Raw genomic sequence first — 17,078 nt, forward strand, 5'->3', positions numbered from 1 at the left:
CCACATTCCTTTGGCTAGGTCAAACCTGTTTATTGCCTTTAAGGCCAAACAGCCTAGCCTAGGTTCACTGTCCTAGTAACATCATACAGAGGGAATTAACAATTTCACATATACGGTTAACATTTTTTTTACGGTGATGAAAACCAGCATGTTAATAGCTATTTTATTATGCCTCCCAAGGCATATTTTGTACAAATATTATTGCAGTTGTATATAGGGTGTGAATACAGAGACACCTAGGGTCACAACCACAGTCATCTTGGTTCTAATTTAGGCTTTGATGTGGTTCCCCTGAATTCCCAGCTACAAATCAAATACATATATAGAACTGTTTTAACGGTAATATCAAGAAGTGATGTGCATGTAGTCCATGAGGAAAAATATCTCAACCAGACTATCCAATGATGATAATCATCTACCTATGGGAAACATTCGAAGCAAAGTATCAGATTAAATAAAATAAGGTCAGTTTGCAATGGCTATATTTTCAGATACTGGTACTATGTGTTGCAGTCAGCGCCTAGTTGGTGCAGCAGAAAGGTAGGGCATGACCCCCAAATCTGAAGGGCACTGGTCCCAGGTACAGCTTCAACCAACCGGGTGGGGTTGCTTTAACATGTATCAGATGACACTGGATCCCAAGTGAATGTTCATGGAGTATAGCTAGAGAACAGTGCACATTGGCCATACCTGTTCCATGTCCCTCCATGTCTTGTTTTGCCAGAGGATATACATAGAGAGTTGTGCTGAGACAGTTGTGCTGGCTCTGTACCCTCTGTGCACTATTGCGTGCCAGGGGCATATGTAGCTGGGGTAAGTAGTTAATTTTTACTTCTCTGAGCTGCATGGGTGGCATAAAAGCAATAGAATGGAACATAATCTCCTCCCTTGGGTGGCTCTTGTTTGCACTTTGTTTTTAAATCCAAGCCTTGATCCTGCTTCAAATGAAATCAGGGGCCAACATTTTCCACTAACTTCAATGAAAGATTAATCTGATCCTCTCTCTAGAAAGAATAGCAGTGGAAAAAATTCCCCAGACAATAATAATGGCAACAAATGTCTGGGGTATTTTTCGGCCAATTAACCTATATTTATGACTAACTTGGTGTATAATGAATACAGTAGGTACTGTACTGAATATACAAGAGACAATCTCAAGGATTAAGTCGAAACTTCTATAAACCTTCTGGTATGTTGGGTCAGGAGCAACAAAGTTCAGGTTCAATAGCTACGAGGTCTTCTCAACAACGCAAGATAGAACTGATTTGAACCCCCATTCTGTCATACCAAGGTACAATTCAGACCAGTGTGAACCTCACCTCTTATTCTGTAATGTAGTGTGCCTTATAGTGCCTTGCTAAAGTAGCTTCTACTGGGGCCACTCAGAAACTGCCTTCCAGCATGCAAGTCACAGCCTGAGGCTACATCTGGACTACGGGCTTCTTTCTGAAGAAATCTTCTGAAGAAACTTCTTCCGAAAGAGAGCATCCACACTGCAAAAGTGTATTGAAAAAGCAATCTGCTTTTTCGAAAGAGAGCGTTCAGACTGAATGGACGCTCTCTCACATGTAAGCTGTGATTGCTATGGATGGAATGGCCACCAGGGTACCTATGCTTTTTCCTCTTTCCTCTTCTTCCAAAAGAACTCCCTCTTCCCCGTCCCCACACACCTTTTTGCGAAAGAGCTCTTTCACAAAAAGTCTTCTTCCTCATAGAATGAAGATTACCAATGCCTGAAAAACCCCTCTGTTCTTTCAGTTTTCTTGCGGAAGAACGCAGTTGCAGTGTGGATATTCTTCAAGTTTTGTCAGAAAAATGGCTATTTTTCTGACAAAACTCTGTAGTGTAGACATACCCAGTGTATGTAACTGCGGTCTGCCAGAGCAACACTGTGGCTCTCTCTAGCCTTGGTTATACTGCAGGGTGATGCTAACACACCCCAGTCCTGGATTTTTCACCAGAAATGTAGGTCCTGTACTGCCCAACCTTCTCTTGGACAGAACAAAAATACTAAATGCCCTTTACCTTCAAGGAAATATGCCATCTTATTATGTTAAATAGTTACCCAGACCTTTAAATTTGAATATACTGGATTAGATTAAACATGTTTATTAACTCAAAAAAGAGAGTCTTTAAGTGAGTACAAGTAATTTGACATAAAAATCAGGTATGGTTACTGTTACCAGATTTGCCCAATACTCTGGGGTATGCTCATTTATCAGGTTTACTCTTACGGGACTGGGGACTCCGTGCCTTTGGACTCCGTGGGCTGGATTAAATAGCACTTTAAGCTGCCATCCTCATAAGCCCCAGGTTCAGCACCCCCATCCACACTTTCACACCACAGTCATTTACTGGTAAACCACACAATGAGCAAACCCCACAGGATTTTGGGCACTACAGGGATCTTTAGCTTGGGTACAAGAAGCGTTGTTGCAGAGCGAATGGGGAAGCCAAAACAACACCCCTTAAGGAAGAGTGAGCAAAAGAGAAAGAAGGAGAGAAAAGCAACCAGCTTAACAATGAAAGTTATTTATTTCTGAGTAGTGCATAGATATAAAAAAGTTACAATATTAAATCTAAATTGAAACTGATTACAAATGTTAGGTAACCATATAACAGTTTACATAGGGCAGGGTCAGGAGGCTATGCTTAGAGAGATAGTTGATGGGAGGGAGAGGAAGAGAGAGAGACCTCACCACTCCACGGAGCTTGCACTGATCGGGGTTCCCAGATGATGATGGTAGCCGGGGGTCCAGAGGGCAGGAGACAAGAAGAACAGAGTCCCCAGAATGATCAGACAGGAGATGAAGAAGTCTCAATGGAACTGATGCAGTTTAAGTCCAGGTATCAGAACACTTTTTCTTGGGGCAAGGATAGGCGTTTTTATAGGGATAGTTCAAAGAGAAAGAGGAGAGACAATAGAGACTGATCACCCCTGGTTATGGGTGATGTTCCTTAAATGAGCTCACAATGCAACTAGGCAGTTTCAGTATTTTAGATGTCAATAGGATTGTTACTAGAATTGTTCTGATAATGACTAATTTGGGTGTGAGCAGGCCTGGGTTCATTAGCATCTGGAGCAGGGATTTCCCATCAGGCAGTGCTTCTCTGCTTTCGGTGTCCCATAGTTCACTGCAGTTCCTGCCATGGAAGAGCTGCTCTCCATTCTGTATGCTAATGAGATGTCCCTCTGTTCCATCTTTAATGCAAATGAGGCTGGGGTGTTTCCTTAATTGTATCACCCTTGTCTGAAGCAGTTTAGGTGTGTCTTGCCCCGGCCTTTTCATAGCTTTGTCTGATTCCAGCAAAGGCTTAGGGTAAGGGCGGGAGAGAGAGATGGTTTTCCATTAATGTCACTCCCTGGCTCCCAAAAGCACAGGGTTGGTAGGTAACATTACAAGAAAAATAAAGAATAAAATCTTGCTACAGGTTGAACTTCTCTAATCTGGCACTCTCTGGTGTGACCACATCTGTGGTCCAGCATGATTTTAGTTAGCTGGATGTCCACTTAGCATGGGTGTGGCCAAGTTTCCTGTGAGCCCGTAACATTTGTTTACAGCCTCCAGTCCTTGCTCTCAGTATCCTGTGTTGTTATTTAGCTCTAATTTACTCCTACTTGTCTTTTAAGAGCCCTGTAAGCAGTGGAAATATTAATACAGGCAGTCCCCGGGTTACGTACAAGATAGGGACTGTAGGTTTGTTCTTAAGTTGAATCTGTATATAAGTCGGAACTGGCATCAGCCGCTGCTGAAACTGATCAGTTTCAACAGCCGCTGAATCTGGACACCAGTTCCACTTACATACAGATTCAAGATAAGAACACCAGGCATCCCCAAGTCAGCTGCTGCTGAAACTGATCAGCAGCTGATTCCAGGAAGCCCAGGGCAGAGCAACTCTGCCTCGGGCTTCCTGTAGTCAGCCGCTGGTCAGTTTCAGCAGCGGCTGACTTTGGGACGCCTGGGGCAGAGCAGCTCGGGTGCTGCTGGCTTGGTCCAGTAGCGCGGCTGCTCCTCGGAGCTACTGGACCAACCCAGCAGCACCCCTGCTGCTCTGCCCCAGGCATCCTGATTCAGCCACTGCTGAAACTGATCAGCAGCTGAATCAGGACGCCTGGGGCAGAACAGCTGGGGTGCTGCCGGGTTGGTCCAGTAGCGCCAAGAAGCGGTGCTGCGGGACCAACCGGCAGTGCCCCACCTGCTCTACCACAGGCCCCCGGCTTTGCTCCACGTCTCCCTGGTCTGCTGGAGGGGCACTAGCTGCGTCCCCCCCCAGCAGACCAGGGACACGTGGAGCAGAGCTGCGGAGGACCTGGGCCGAACCGTGGCGCTTCCAGATCAGCGCCGCAGTCCGGCCCGGATCCTCCGCGGCTTTGCTCAGCGTCTCCCTGGTCTGCAGACCAGGAAGACGCTGAGCAAAGCCACGGAGGACCCGGGCGGACCCGTGACTTCCAGATCAGCTGAAAGCGCTGCGGGTCCGGCCCGGGTCCTCCGCTGCTCTGCTCAGCGTCTCCCTGGTCTGCAGACCAGGGAGACGCTGAACAGAGTGGCGGAGCACCCGGCTGGACCCGCGCCGCTTCCAGCTGATCTGGAAGCGGTGCGGGTCCGGCCCCGGGTGCTCCGCCACTTTGTTCAGCGTCTCCCTGTTCTGCAGACCAGGGAGATGCTGAACAGAGCGGCGGAGCACCCGGCTGGACCCGCGCCGCTTCCAGCTGATCTGGAAGCGGCCGCGGGTCCGGCCCCCGGTGCTCCGCCGCTTTGCTCCCATCTCCCTGGTCTGCTGGCTCCGCCAGCAGACCAGGGAGACGGGGAGCAGCTTTTCTCGCCCCGGAGAAGGCAGGCGGCGGGACCAGGCGTCCCGCTGCTCTAGTTCTCCGGGGCGAGAAATCCCCGTTCGTAACTACGGATCCGACATAAGTCGGATCTGCGTAACTCGGGGACTGCCTGTAATGCTGATAGACAATATTGACCTTTTGTGGTCTGGCAAATTCTCTGATTCAGCACTGGTCAGGTCCCGAGGGTGTTGGACAAGAGAGGTTCAACCTGCAGTGCACAACTTAAACTATATTAGATTCAAGCAAAATTTATCACCGCATGCTTCCAACAAGGTTACTATCCAACCTCTTCAGGTCAGGACTTCTCCCTTCATCTCCTCCCCACCCCAGATTCCTATGGCTATTTTCCTTGGTCTTCTTAGCTGTGATGCCAGAGACAGAGAATGCGAGATAGGGAAGGAGCTTGGAGTGTTCTCCCCTTTTTCTAGTTTCAGTTCCCCTTTTGAAAAACAGTTCCAGCTGGGAGCTTAGGGGAGACAGAAGTCACATGGAAGGATGTTCTCTGCTGTTTCTTTTTAATCTGTTTGAGCTGCCTGAGCTTTCTCTTCTTGCTCATGACTCTAGTTACTGCTTAAGTGCAAACAAAGGCAAACATACAGGCCTGTTAACCAGTTTGATGTTAAGTGAGTTTCAACAAAAGGAAAAACTATGTAGCGCTTTAAAGACTAACAAGATGGTTTAATAGGTGATGAGCTTTCGTGGGCCAGACCTACTTCCTCAGATCATATTCTGGAAGAGAATTGGCATGACCATATATACCAAAGGAATACAATGAAAAAAGTGAACACATTATTAAACTGACAAATCAGATTTAGTACAGAAGGTGGGGTGAGAGAGAAGGAGGGAGGGAATAGCTATTTATGAGTCAATGAATGGCTAATCACGGGTGATAAGTGGGGAAGCTATCTTTGTAATGGTTAAGGTAATTAGCATCTTTGTTAAGGCCCATTCATAAAGTGTCAAATTTAAGCATGAAAGAAATTTCTGAAGTTTCCCTCTGTAATCTGGTGTTAAAGTCTCTTTGAAGTAAGATGCATGTAGTAAAGTTGTTAAGACTATGTCCAGGTAGGTTGAAATTAAAAGCAACTAGTTTTTCCTTGTGAAGATGTCTGATTTGTGGGCATTAATTCTTTGGCGAAGTGTCTGAGAAGTCTGTCCAATATACATAGCAGAAGGACACTGTTGGCACATGGTGGCATAAATTATATTTTTGGATGAACAGGAATATGTGTTCTTGATCATATAACTGACATGGTTAGGTCCAGTGATGGTGTCACCAGAGTAAATATGTGGACAAAGTTGGCAATGAGGTTTGTTGCAAGGGAAAGTTCCAGGGTTGGTATTAATGTGGTTGTTGGTAAGAATCTTCCTAAGGTTAGGTTAGACAATGTCCATTTTATCAGGACATTATTGACTTGCCGATTAAGAGTTTTCAAATAATACCTTACAAGGCCCACACTGTATCAAGATTATCATATTGTGTACTGTTGAGTGTGAATACAGAGGTGCATTCTATCATGACACTATTTTATATCCTGGGAAAGTTTAGCACCACTTCTTGCACATTTACAAGGTGATACTTTTCCACTTGCAAGTGCTGAGTTTGTGTATAACAAAAGACAGCATCTATTAAAAGGTAAAGGAAACCAAGCATTAGTTTTGGAAAACATCACAACCACATTCAAAAGCATGCTACCATGAACAAACCTGACCTCACAGGGCAGGGGACAGTGTCCTTTGCCTCAGATTCTCACCATGTGGTGGGAAAGTACAACAAATGAAAGTCTCTTTAGCACACCACTTTGTTTTCCCTTCATTGCTCACCATGACAGTTGGTTGTCTTTGGTAGACCCAGACCCAGTGTTCAGAGGTGCATTCACAGGATTTACTTCTCATCTGTGATGGGGGGCACCTCTGCTGCTGCCTCTGCACCTGACACACAACTACCTCTACTTCTCTCAGGTTGCTGGCCACTTTTTCCTTTCCTTCCACAATGCCATGTTCTGAGGTTCCACCACTTAATCCAGGTCTCAATGATTTCAGCAGATATTGGAAAACCTCACAGCCAGTGCAGCCCCTGTGTTGTTTTTCACTGTCCCCACATGGAGTCTAAGACTTCGCTCCTAGATCTGATGAGCTGTGATGTTGGCTGTAGGAATCACTACAGACAGCAGCGCAGTCGGGGGGCAGGCAGGAGCTGGTGCCAGTCTCTTTCTTAAGAAAGAAAAAATGTTCAGCTGCTTGGAAAGAGTGTTTTTAGTGAATGTGGAGGTTTTGTTGGCTACTTAAAGCAGTGTTAGGAATTACATCTTAGGAAATTGCTTCGTCAGACTATGACTTTGGGTACATCTACCCTGCAAGCTTCTTTTGGAATAAGTATCAGAGGGGTAGCCGTGTTAGTCTGAATCTGCAAAAGCGACGAGGAGTCCTGTGGCACCTTATAGACTAACAGAAGTGTAGGAGCATAAGCTTTCGTGGGCAAAGACCCACTTCGTTAGATGACATGCATCTGATGCAGTGGGTCTTTGCCCACGAAAGCTTATGCTCTTAAGGTTCCACAGGACTCCTCGTCGCTTTTGGAATAAGCTTTTCCAGAAGATATCATCTGGAAAAGATTATTTCGAAATAGAGCATCTACACATAAAAAGCGCAACAAAATAGCAATGTGCTATTTCGAAAGATAGCGTCCACACTGATTGGATGCTATCTTGCATTTAAGGCCATCCGGAACCAGTTTAGGCAGGTTCCTGGGAGCGCTGAAGCCTGTGTGCTGTGTGCAGCACTCCAGAGTCTGTGTGCATGCGTGCGTGTGTTCTTGTCCCCCTCCTGCTGATAGGGGTGGCTGGTGGTGGGAGGGTGTCCTCCCCGAGGGTCAGACTTGTGGGCAGCCTCCCCAGAGCCTGTGAGCAGGAGCCCAGGGGTGCTCCAGGGCTGTCTCCTGAGGCTGCGTGGTGCATACTGGTGCTGCATGTGCGTCCACGTGCACAGACTGCAGCGCGATGGCCAAGCCGAGAAGGCTGAGCGATGATCGCAGCCCAGCCCCTCAGTGCCTGCCACCCCCACCCCGTGTGTGTGAAAAACTGAGAGCACGCACCTGATGGTCCCTCCCCGGCCTCAGAGGATGCCTGGGTCATATCCAGGCCATGGGGTACCGGCTCCAGTGTGGTGGTGGTCACAGTGCCGGCTGTGTTCTCCTTCTCCTCCTCCTGGGCTGGGATCTCCAGGTGGGCGATGACAGGCGTTTCCAGCCCCAAGTCTACCACCAGGGGTGGTGCAGTTCATCATAACAGGGGCAGGAATGGGGTCCTGCCCTGGAGCATGAGCTGCTCTCCCTAGCCCTGGTGTAGGCCTGCTGCAACACTTTTAGTTTGCTGCAGACCTGCTCCAGGCTCCTGGTATGGCCCTTCATGGCCAGGCTGTCAGCCATCCAGCTGTAGATGTCGGTGTTGTTCCATCTGGAGCGGTGATCCTGGAGGTTCTCCTCATTGCCCCACATGAGGCAGGAGGGCCAGGATCTCCGCTCCAGATCAGAATGATGCACACCTCTTGTGGCCCCTGGTAGGCTCCTGGGAGGCTCCTGTGCATACTCCTTGGGATGGGCAGAGGGCTCTTTGATGGCTTGTGGCTGGGACATAGTGCCCAGATGTGCGGCACTGGCAGCTGCGCTGGCGCTGGAAACTGAGGGCCTGCTTCAAGCCAAAAGCCCTGTTCCCTGTCTGCAGCTTTAAGAGCTGCCGTGGAACAGGAACTATAGAGTTGTGATGAGTGTGGATGGAGTGGCCAGCAGGGCACTTGTGCTATTTCCTGGAGGCCTCTTTTTTTTTTTTTTGACAAAATTCCCTATTCCACATCCAGACACACCTTTTATAAGGTTATAAAGTGCCAGAGCTCAAGCAATTTTTTAAAACTTTCTTAACTAATGTGACAAGCTCAGAAATGATAGAGCTATGAACTGTAAGGGTAGGGGTACTTGAACTCAGACCTAGCAAACCATGGCACAAACTAAGCACTGGTTTTATATGCTTCCGTTTGTTCCATTATGTTGAATGATATAACTAACTCTTTGCATCAGTTCATGACGTTGATTTTTTTCTTTACCTTTTTAGCTCCCAGTTCTACAATTTACTTCAAAAGGGACAGCCTAAGGCTGAGTTTCAATCTATTGTTTGTACTGAATTTCTACATCTAAGAGCCCCAGTCACATCATTGTGCTTGGTGCTATACAAAGACAGAATAAAAAAGAGAATGTCTCTGCTTTCTTCTGATCAACTCTGACCTACTTCAGGATAATAATATGAAAGAAAAATGGTTGTGTACTTTGATAGTTCTCTGTGACTCACTGACTTTCATAATCAGTGTAACAATATTGGGGTTCATTAAATAACAAACCAGTGAATGAAAAAGGAATACAACTTTATTAAAACAAACTAGAGAGCTTCTGTAGAGAGCTGCTGCACACAGCCATGTGGTATTCCCAACCCTCACTTCTAGGACACATCTACAAATATGTATGTTCATAATATTGTCTCTTATGAGGGAGTGTCTCTAAATTATAATCTTTTACAAATATATCTCTACGCTCAAGATGTCCAGAAGCACCAGGTCAGATATCAACAGTGCTTAATTTGTAATGAAAGCGATCCCTCACACAAATTTAGCACTGGCTGGGTGGCCAGAGAGCTGTGGCTGCTGGTTGGGCACCCAGCTCTGAAGGCAGTGCCACCTCCAGCAGCAGTGTAGAAATAAGGGTGGCACCATATTGTGTCACAACCCTTATTTTTGTGCTGTTGCTAGTGGAAGTACTGCATTCATAGCTGGGAGCCTAGAGGTGTCAGGGCTGTAAACCGCCAAATCTAGAGGTGCCAGGAGTTAAGCCCCAGCACAAACTAAACATTGGATGCTGGCTATTCGGTGACGATGTTGGTGAGGATAGTGCCACTGTTAATTCAGAAATTAGCCTCACATCTTTAAATGTTAGAAGGGTCAACATCAGACGAAATACAATAGTTATCACCTAACTCTGCTCAAAAATTGCCATCAAATCATGAGATTCCTCCTTAACAGATGACATGGATTTTTGTTGACAATTACAAGAAATAACAATTTTTCCCTATTATCATCACCACCACCACATAGGGATGGGGGAATGGATGTTGTGCTTTGCCTGGTAAAATTGTCATGACAATCATGAGAGGCTGCTGGGGGCATACAGAGGGTTGAATTTTGAACTCTGAAGTATGCCACCTCTGGGCAGCACAGCATTAGTAATATACTGTAAAGCATCAGTAGTGGGTATAAGTTCATGTTTTTGCTGGCCAGTGGAATCTACAAAACACTAAACTTTATTTGGAGGCAATAGTGCTATTAGTCAAGTCATTCTTACACCTATGTCAGTGTTCTTATGAACTGAGGACACATGCTGAATCAGTGACTCCAGACTGCAGTAAAGAAAGTTCAGCTGTGTGCCATTCTGTGGCCAACTGCATAGTGAAAAGGTCATATGTGATTACTATATACACTGTAATACATTTAAATGGAAAGAGGATGGCTGAGGAAATGAGACGTGGTATGTCCATCTCTTTACAGTACCTAGCAGTATTGCAGTGTTGCAGCACTTAGGTTTACCTCAGAGGGTGAAATGGAATGGGTTGAAAACTTTGAGGGGAAGTTTTTAAAGTGTGTTAGATTCAGTGTGAATTGTTTGGAAAGAAAAAGTAAATGCTTTATTTTTAAAGGGAGACTATTATTTTATGGGAATTTAACAATATTCAGTTAACTTTGCCAATGAAATGAATATTGAGAAGAAAGAGTGAGAGAAATTAAATGACTGAGACAAAGAAAAGGAAAATGAGAATGAGTCGGAGTGAGAGGATGAGAGAATGCAATGTTAGGATCAACTCGCTGATGAGATGTGGTCCTTGTTCTATTTCAGTGTTTCTCAAACTGAGCTCCGCGGAGCCTGGGGGCTCCACGAGACATCTCCAGGGGCTCCATGAGGTTGATAAACTGGAAACATCGATAGGTACAACACATATAATCAGTGGACCGCTGGGGCGCCGCATAAATTTTTACGCATGTAAAGGACTCCGGAGCCCAAAAAATTTGAGAACCGCTGCTCTATTTGTAGCTAGATAGCAACAATGGATATTTAACATCATGTCAGAAGGATGTCACTTTTAACCACTTAGTATTCCTGTAAATACTGGGGGTTTTTCTATAGCTGCATGAGAGCTCTTGCTAAATGTGGAACAGCTACCACACTGGCTGATGTGGCCACTGGGCTACATGATTTTCTCAAGATAAGCATTAGTTTACAAAGTTCTTTGAGGAGGTATGAAAAGGCTGTATAGAATTATTACTATGGGAAAGTTAAAATATGCTTGCTGTAGTTGAAATCCCTCTCCTCTTTTGCAATTTCCCTGAATTGTGATTCAGAAGAATCTGTACTGACAGCATGTGATTGATAGGCAGCGCTGTCTTAAGGAACTTTCTTAATATATCAAACACAGCTGGTCTGTGCTCATGCAGTGCAGGTCATAACTTCCCTCTGTCTGTAAGTCACATTTGGGAGATGGTTATTATTCACTGTGCAGCTTTCTGTATGTCAGGAAGATGGACTTTCCAGTTCAAGGCCTGTTTTTGATGTGATAAGCAGGTCCTGATTAACTCTGCTAACTTAAAAAAAGTTATTCCAGATTTGTACTAGTGTAACAGAGCAGAACTTAGCTTAATTCATCCATCCATAGAGAAACCGCAGGACTTTTAGTGGGCTAGGAAGTTTGATTGACTCCCTTTTAAAGAGAACAGAGCCCGATCCCTCCATCCTCCTTCTAAGTTTGCTGTTGAAAATGCAGGAGGTGGGAGGATTTAAATCTTACTTGCACTAAGAGCCTATTTTAGGAAGCCTTAGTGTAAAAGAAAAGTAGAACTATATCTGGTATGAGACTATGCTCCCAGTGATATCTGAAGTACATTGACTGTGGCACATTCAATCTGTTGCAAAATGAAGACCAGCTACAGATGACAGCTTTCGTCACTTGTACCTCAGGCTGTGAAACTGCCACTCCTAGGAGCTACTGGATGAAATGCTACCATTAAGTTGACAGAGAGTATGGGATGGCTTTCCTGCCTCTAATAGGGTTCATCACCCTTGTGAAAGCTGCTGTTCAGACATGAAGGAAGAAGTGGTAGTTGGAGAGGCAGGAGGGAGTCAGTTTTTTGAGGATGGGGAGATTTGAAGATGCTTATGTTATAGGGATGTGAATGGTTAACCAACACCCTTAACAGGTTATGCTAACTGGTTATGATTAACAGGCACGCAGGGGGCTGCTCCAGCATAGCGAGGCCTGCTGCAGACAAGGGCATTCCAGCTCAGCCGTGTCAGGGGGGCCGTTCTAGCCTAGCCAAGCTAGAGCAGCCCCCCACATATGTCCCTATTTAAGTGGTTAACCGGTTAAACATACCATTTCACTGGTAATCTGATCAATGGGATTTTACATCCCTAATATGTGGTGCAGAGAAGCAGCCAGAGAGGAGAGTTTGAAGGAGCCAACAAAATAGAAGCAATGGAGGTCAGAAGGCAGAAAGTCACCACGCAGGTGAAGGAGCTATATTGGGCAGACAAGCAGGAAACTTCAGGACTGATGTTAGAAAAAGAGGAGGAAGCAGTACTGGGAATAAAGGAAGGGAAAGAAGATAGTAGGGAGCATGTGGCAGGTTTTTTCCCTTTGAAGAAGGAAATGAGAACTTGGGGAGAAGGAGGAGAATGTGGAAGTGAGGCTCAAAGTGGTGAACAAGAATCTGGACTAATTGGCTTGCTACAACTAAACTCTGGGTGGGTGGGTGAGGAAGCGCCCAAAAGATTCAAGATATGCTTTTCAAACCTGTATGCCACTTAATCTTGCTTAATTTGCACATAAGGTTGCTGAGGCCGAAGGAACATTGGTTTGTATAACTTCTACTTCACAGGTGCAGCCCCAATTTCATCTCCCCATTTGTGAAACGTTGTTAAGTATAAATGGTTTGCTTAGGGTAGAAACAGAGAGTGGGCATTTCCTAGTTTTTGCACAATTCTGCATCATGTACGGTTTCAGTTCATTCTTTCCAAAGGACAAGAGGCAATTCCAACCATAGATTTGAGTCTCTCATGTGTCAAAGGTCATCTCAGAACAGCTGGGCATGGGGGCATTGCTCCAGTTACTCCTCCTCAAGTTCCATGGGTCACCAGAGCCTCTACCACAAGTTATAAGGGTTTGCGGACTGCTCGAGCTTATGACCTGCTCAAGACTATTTTGCTGTCTCAGGGACACCACACCACACACAACTTCATGCCATTTATGCAAAAGGAATCCCCACCTGTTTCTTTAGGGCAGGTCTTGTCATGGGGTATTGTGCTACGTAGGGCAAGAGCTGACTCTTTATCTAGTAAAAGTGTTGAGACATTTAAAAATAGAATCTCATACAATGTTTTATAAACTTACAGAAGCAGCTGAATTAATAGATTAGGCTCCCAGTGTTTCAATCTGTGAACTACTGAGACAGCTGCTCCTGTGGGACAATGCAGATCACAAAGTCCCAGATGAAGCATGGGAGAGCTGAGGATAAAATATTCTTGATTAAGGGGATCCAGTATGGAACAGCCATTTTGAGATCAGGTAAATCAAGTGTGACATAGGAAATGCTGCAGAACCTTCCTCTTTGAAAAAGCCTTTCCAGCATAAGAATGACACTTACAACACTGTGGGTATGTCTACACTACAGCGTTATTTCGAAATATCTAATTTCAAAATAGTTATTTCAAAATATCTTATTTCGAAATAATGTGTCTAGACACAAAATGCATTTCGAAATATTATTTTGATATTGCATCCACACTGATAGGATACTGAATCGCATTTAAGGCTGGCCAGAACTGGTTCTGGCAGGGCATCAGGTCAGGAGTTACTTTGTGTGGCTGCTGCCTGAGGCTATCTGAGGCCCGGGCTTAAAGGGACCCTCCTGAACAGCCAGTTCTCAGGTTTCCCTGCTCGCTTGCCTACCTCGCTGAGGAACAGCAAAGCATTTTTTCCTCTGTATGCTCTGGTTGTCCTCACTCAGGACACCACAGCACTCTGCAGCATGGAGCTGGAGCCGCCCCTGGGCACTCTGGTGCTTCTCTTAGACTTGTCGCTGCAAGCCTGGCAGCACTTTCTGCAGACTGTCTCGCAGGATCTGCAGCAACCCAAGCCCCAGGCCTTCTTCCAGACCCTCCTGGAGTATGTGGAGGAGCAGCTGCAGCTCCTGGACGCCAGCGTGCCTCGCCGCATCTGGCGTATGGACACCAGAACTGACTGGTGGAATCACATTGTCCTGGAATACTGGGGAGACCAACAGTGGACCCAGAACTTCAGGATGAAGAAGGGCACCTTCATCGAACTCTGTGAGTGGCTCGCCCCTGCTCCGTGGTGACAGGACATGCACATGAAGCCCGTCATTCCCCTCCAGCAGCATGTGGCCATCGCCCTATGGAAGCTCTCCACGCCGGATAGCTACCGATCCGTGGTGAACCAGTTTGGTGTGGGGAAATCCACTGTTGGAGCGGTGATCATGCAGGTATGGCAATATCCGACCACTGTGCCAGGAGGGGGAGTGCAAGGAGGGAATGGGTTGCCCTAGGGAAAAGGAGGGGGAGGTGGTGACAGTCCCCTCCCTGGAGGGGTTTGTTCTGTCCTGCCCTCACTAAGGACTGCCTGCAGTGGCCAGGATTGCAGGGGGGTTGCTCCTGGGAAGGGAGGGTGTGGGGCAGTGGTGGGGAGGGAGTACTCTCAGCCACCCTGGCACCCCGGTGACTCTCGGTTTTGTGTGTCCCTCTGCAGGCGGTCAAGGCCATCAACAGAGTGCTGCTCTGCAGAGTCATCCACCTCGCCAATATTGATGCGGTCATCAAGGGGTTTGGCACCCTGGGCTTCCCTAACTGCGGGGGGCAATCTACAGGACGTACATACCCATCAGTGCCCAAGACCACCAGGCCTCCCTGTACATCAACCGGAAGGGATACTTTTCTGTCATCCTGCAGGCTGTGTCTGACCATCGAGCCACTTTGTGGACATCAGTGTGGGCTGGTCCAGCAGAGCACACTACGTGCGGGTTTTCCGCAATTCCTCCATGTGCCAGAGGCTGCACGCCGGGACTTTCTTCCCCGACCTCCACATCAGGGTTGGAGATGTGGACATGCCTGTCTGCCTGGTGGAGGATGCGGCCTATCCCCTCCAGCCCTGGCTCATGAAGCCCTACACGGGACACCTCAACCCTTCCCGAAAGGCATTTAATGCCAGGCTGAGCAGGGCTCGCATCGTAGTGGAGGGTGCTTTCGGCCGGCTGAAGGCCTGTTTTAGATGCCTTCTCACCCGCCTGGACCACTCAGAATGGAATATTCTGCACATGGTGGCAGCTTTCTGTGTGCTGCACAATTTGTGTGAGCGGAAGGGAGAGGCTTTCCTGCCAGGCTAGATGGCAGAGGCCGACCACTTGGATGGCCTCTACCCACAGCTGCCATCCAGGAGGTCCATCGCGGGGGCTGTCTGTATCCAGGAGGCCATGCGGGAGAGCTTTCACCCGAAGGAGCAGTAACAGTCTCCCTGGTCTGCCTCACTGGGGACTTGTGCCTCATTCCTCCCTCACGTCCTTCCACTTACCCCTCCCTAACCCCCCTTCCTGATGTCAAATAAAATACATGTGTGTTCATGAAAACAAAGTCTCTTTATTGAACAAAACTGGGGTGGGGGGGAATGAAACTTAGGTGAGACTGGGGAAAGAGGGGAGGAGAGAGGTGAGGGGGAAACCTGGGAGGAGGGAGCTGGCAGGGGGAGGCAAGGGGAGGAAGTGGGAGGAGAAGCTCAGGGTTCAGGGTTGGGGGTCTTGCTGGCCAACTGTCTCCCAGCATTGCAGGTGCAGGTGCCTTGGTGTCCCTGGGAGGGGTGGAGAGGGTGTGGAGGGAGAAGTGGGAAGGGGAGAAGGAGTGGGAGGAGGAGCGGTAGCTGGGGAGACAGCAGGGGCTGGAGTGTCAGGAGGCAGCAATCTCTGCACTAGGGTCTGCAAGTGTCGCAGATGGCACGGCCCTGTGCAAGCTGCTCCCGCCAGCTCTCCCGCTGGAGCCACAGGTCTTCTTGCACCCAGTGGTTGAGGGTGCGGTGCAGGGCTTGCAGTGCTCCCCAGGTGCTGCCGCTGGGAGTCTTCTTGTGCATGGGTCAGCCTGCAGAGTGCTCGGTGCGGGAAGATGTCCTGCGTGGGGCGGTGTGCCCTGCACTCACAGATGGTGTATCTGTGGAGAAACAAGAGAAGTGGTCAGTTATCCCTGGGGACAGTGAGTGTAGCCCAGCCCCTCCTCTGCAATCAAGGACGACAGTTCTCCACACCATCAGAATCGATGTGCTTGCACACAGGCCATATTCAGGACGTCCTGCTATCCTTGGGAGTGGGAGCTGCCCCAAGACTGCACCTATGCCCCTGTGCTGCATCAGTGTGGGTGCGTATGTGGGGGGGAGATGCCCTCTGCCTCTGTGTAGAGGGGGCTTGTGGAGGCCAGTGGCTTGCTGGCTCATGCTGCGGCTTGGGTCAGGGCAGCAGCAGATTGGCTCTGGGCTGGTAGGCCTGATGCTAGCCACAAAGGACTGTGGCCAGACTCTACCCCTTTAAGAGGGAAGGGGGAAGGAGGAGAAGAGTTTTCCTGTTTGTGCCCAGAGTGGCCACCAGGGCACCCTGGGAAGGGCTGGAAGCCCCCTATTTCGAAATAGCCCCTATTCCCTGTCTACATGGCTCCTATTTCGAAATAGTTATTTTGAAATAGGCACTATTCCTCATAGAATGCTAGGAAAGTTATTTCGAAATAACTTTGCTGGGTAGACATACCCTGACACACTTTTTTTCCAATAAAACCATACCAGTCAGCCAATCAAATGAAAAAGTGAATACAATTCAAAACTAGAACTTTAACTATGAAAAGGAAGACGTGCCAGTCCATGAAATCTACTAGAGACTCTGCTATTGCCTTTGATGTTATATGGCAGGCTCTCAGATACTATGGTGATATGCAGCAGTATAAAACACAAAGATACGCCGTTGAATATGATGCAGAGTAAGATAAAGCTCTGATGCAGCCCACATCCTTAAGTGCATGTGCAACAAGAAAAAAGGAAGGAAACAGGTGCATAAGGGGGGGGACACAGTTCCCAATAGCTATAGTAAAAATAGAAAGTATCTTCCCCTG

At 47.4% G+C, this 17,078-nt stretch overlaps 1 long non-coding RNA gene across 2 annotated transcripts in view; it reads left to right on the top strand.

The window, feature by feature from the left end:
* Positions 1-17,078, top strand: part of LOC142829637 (uncharacterized) — a 43,263-nt gene that overhangs the window by 14,738 nt on the left and 11,447 nt on the right. The window lies entirely within an intron of this gene.

The sequence above is a fragment of the Pelodiscus sinensis genome, chromosome 4, assembly GCF_052426305.1.
Source record: "Pelodiscus sinensis isolate ZL-2025 chromosome 4, ASM5242630v1, whole genome shotgun sequence".
Lineage (NCBI taxonomy): Eukaryota > Metazoa > Chordata > Testudines > Trionychidae > Pelodiscus > Pelodiscus sinensis.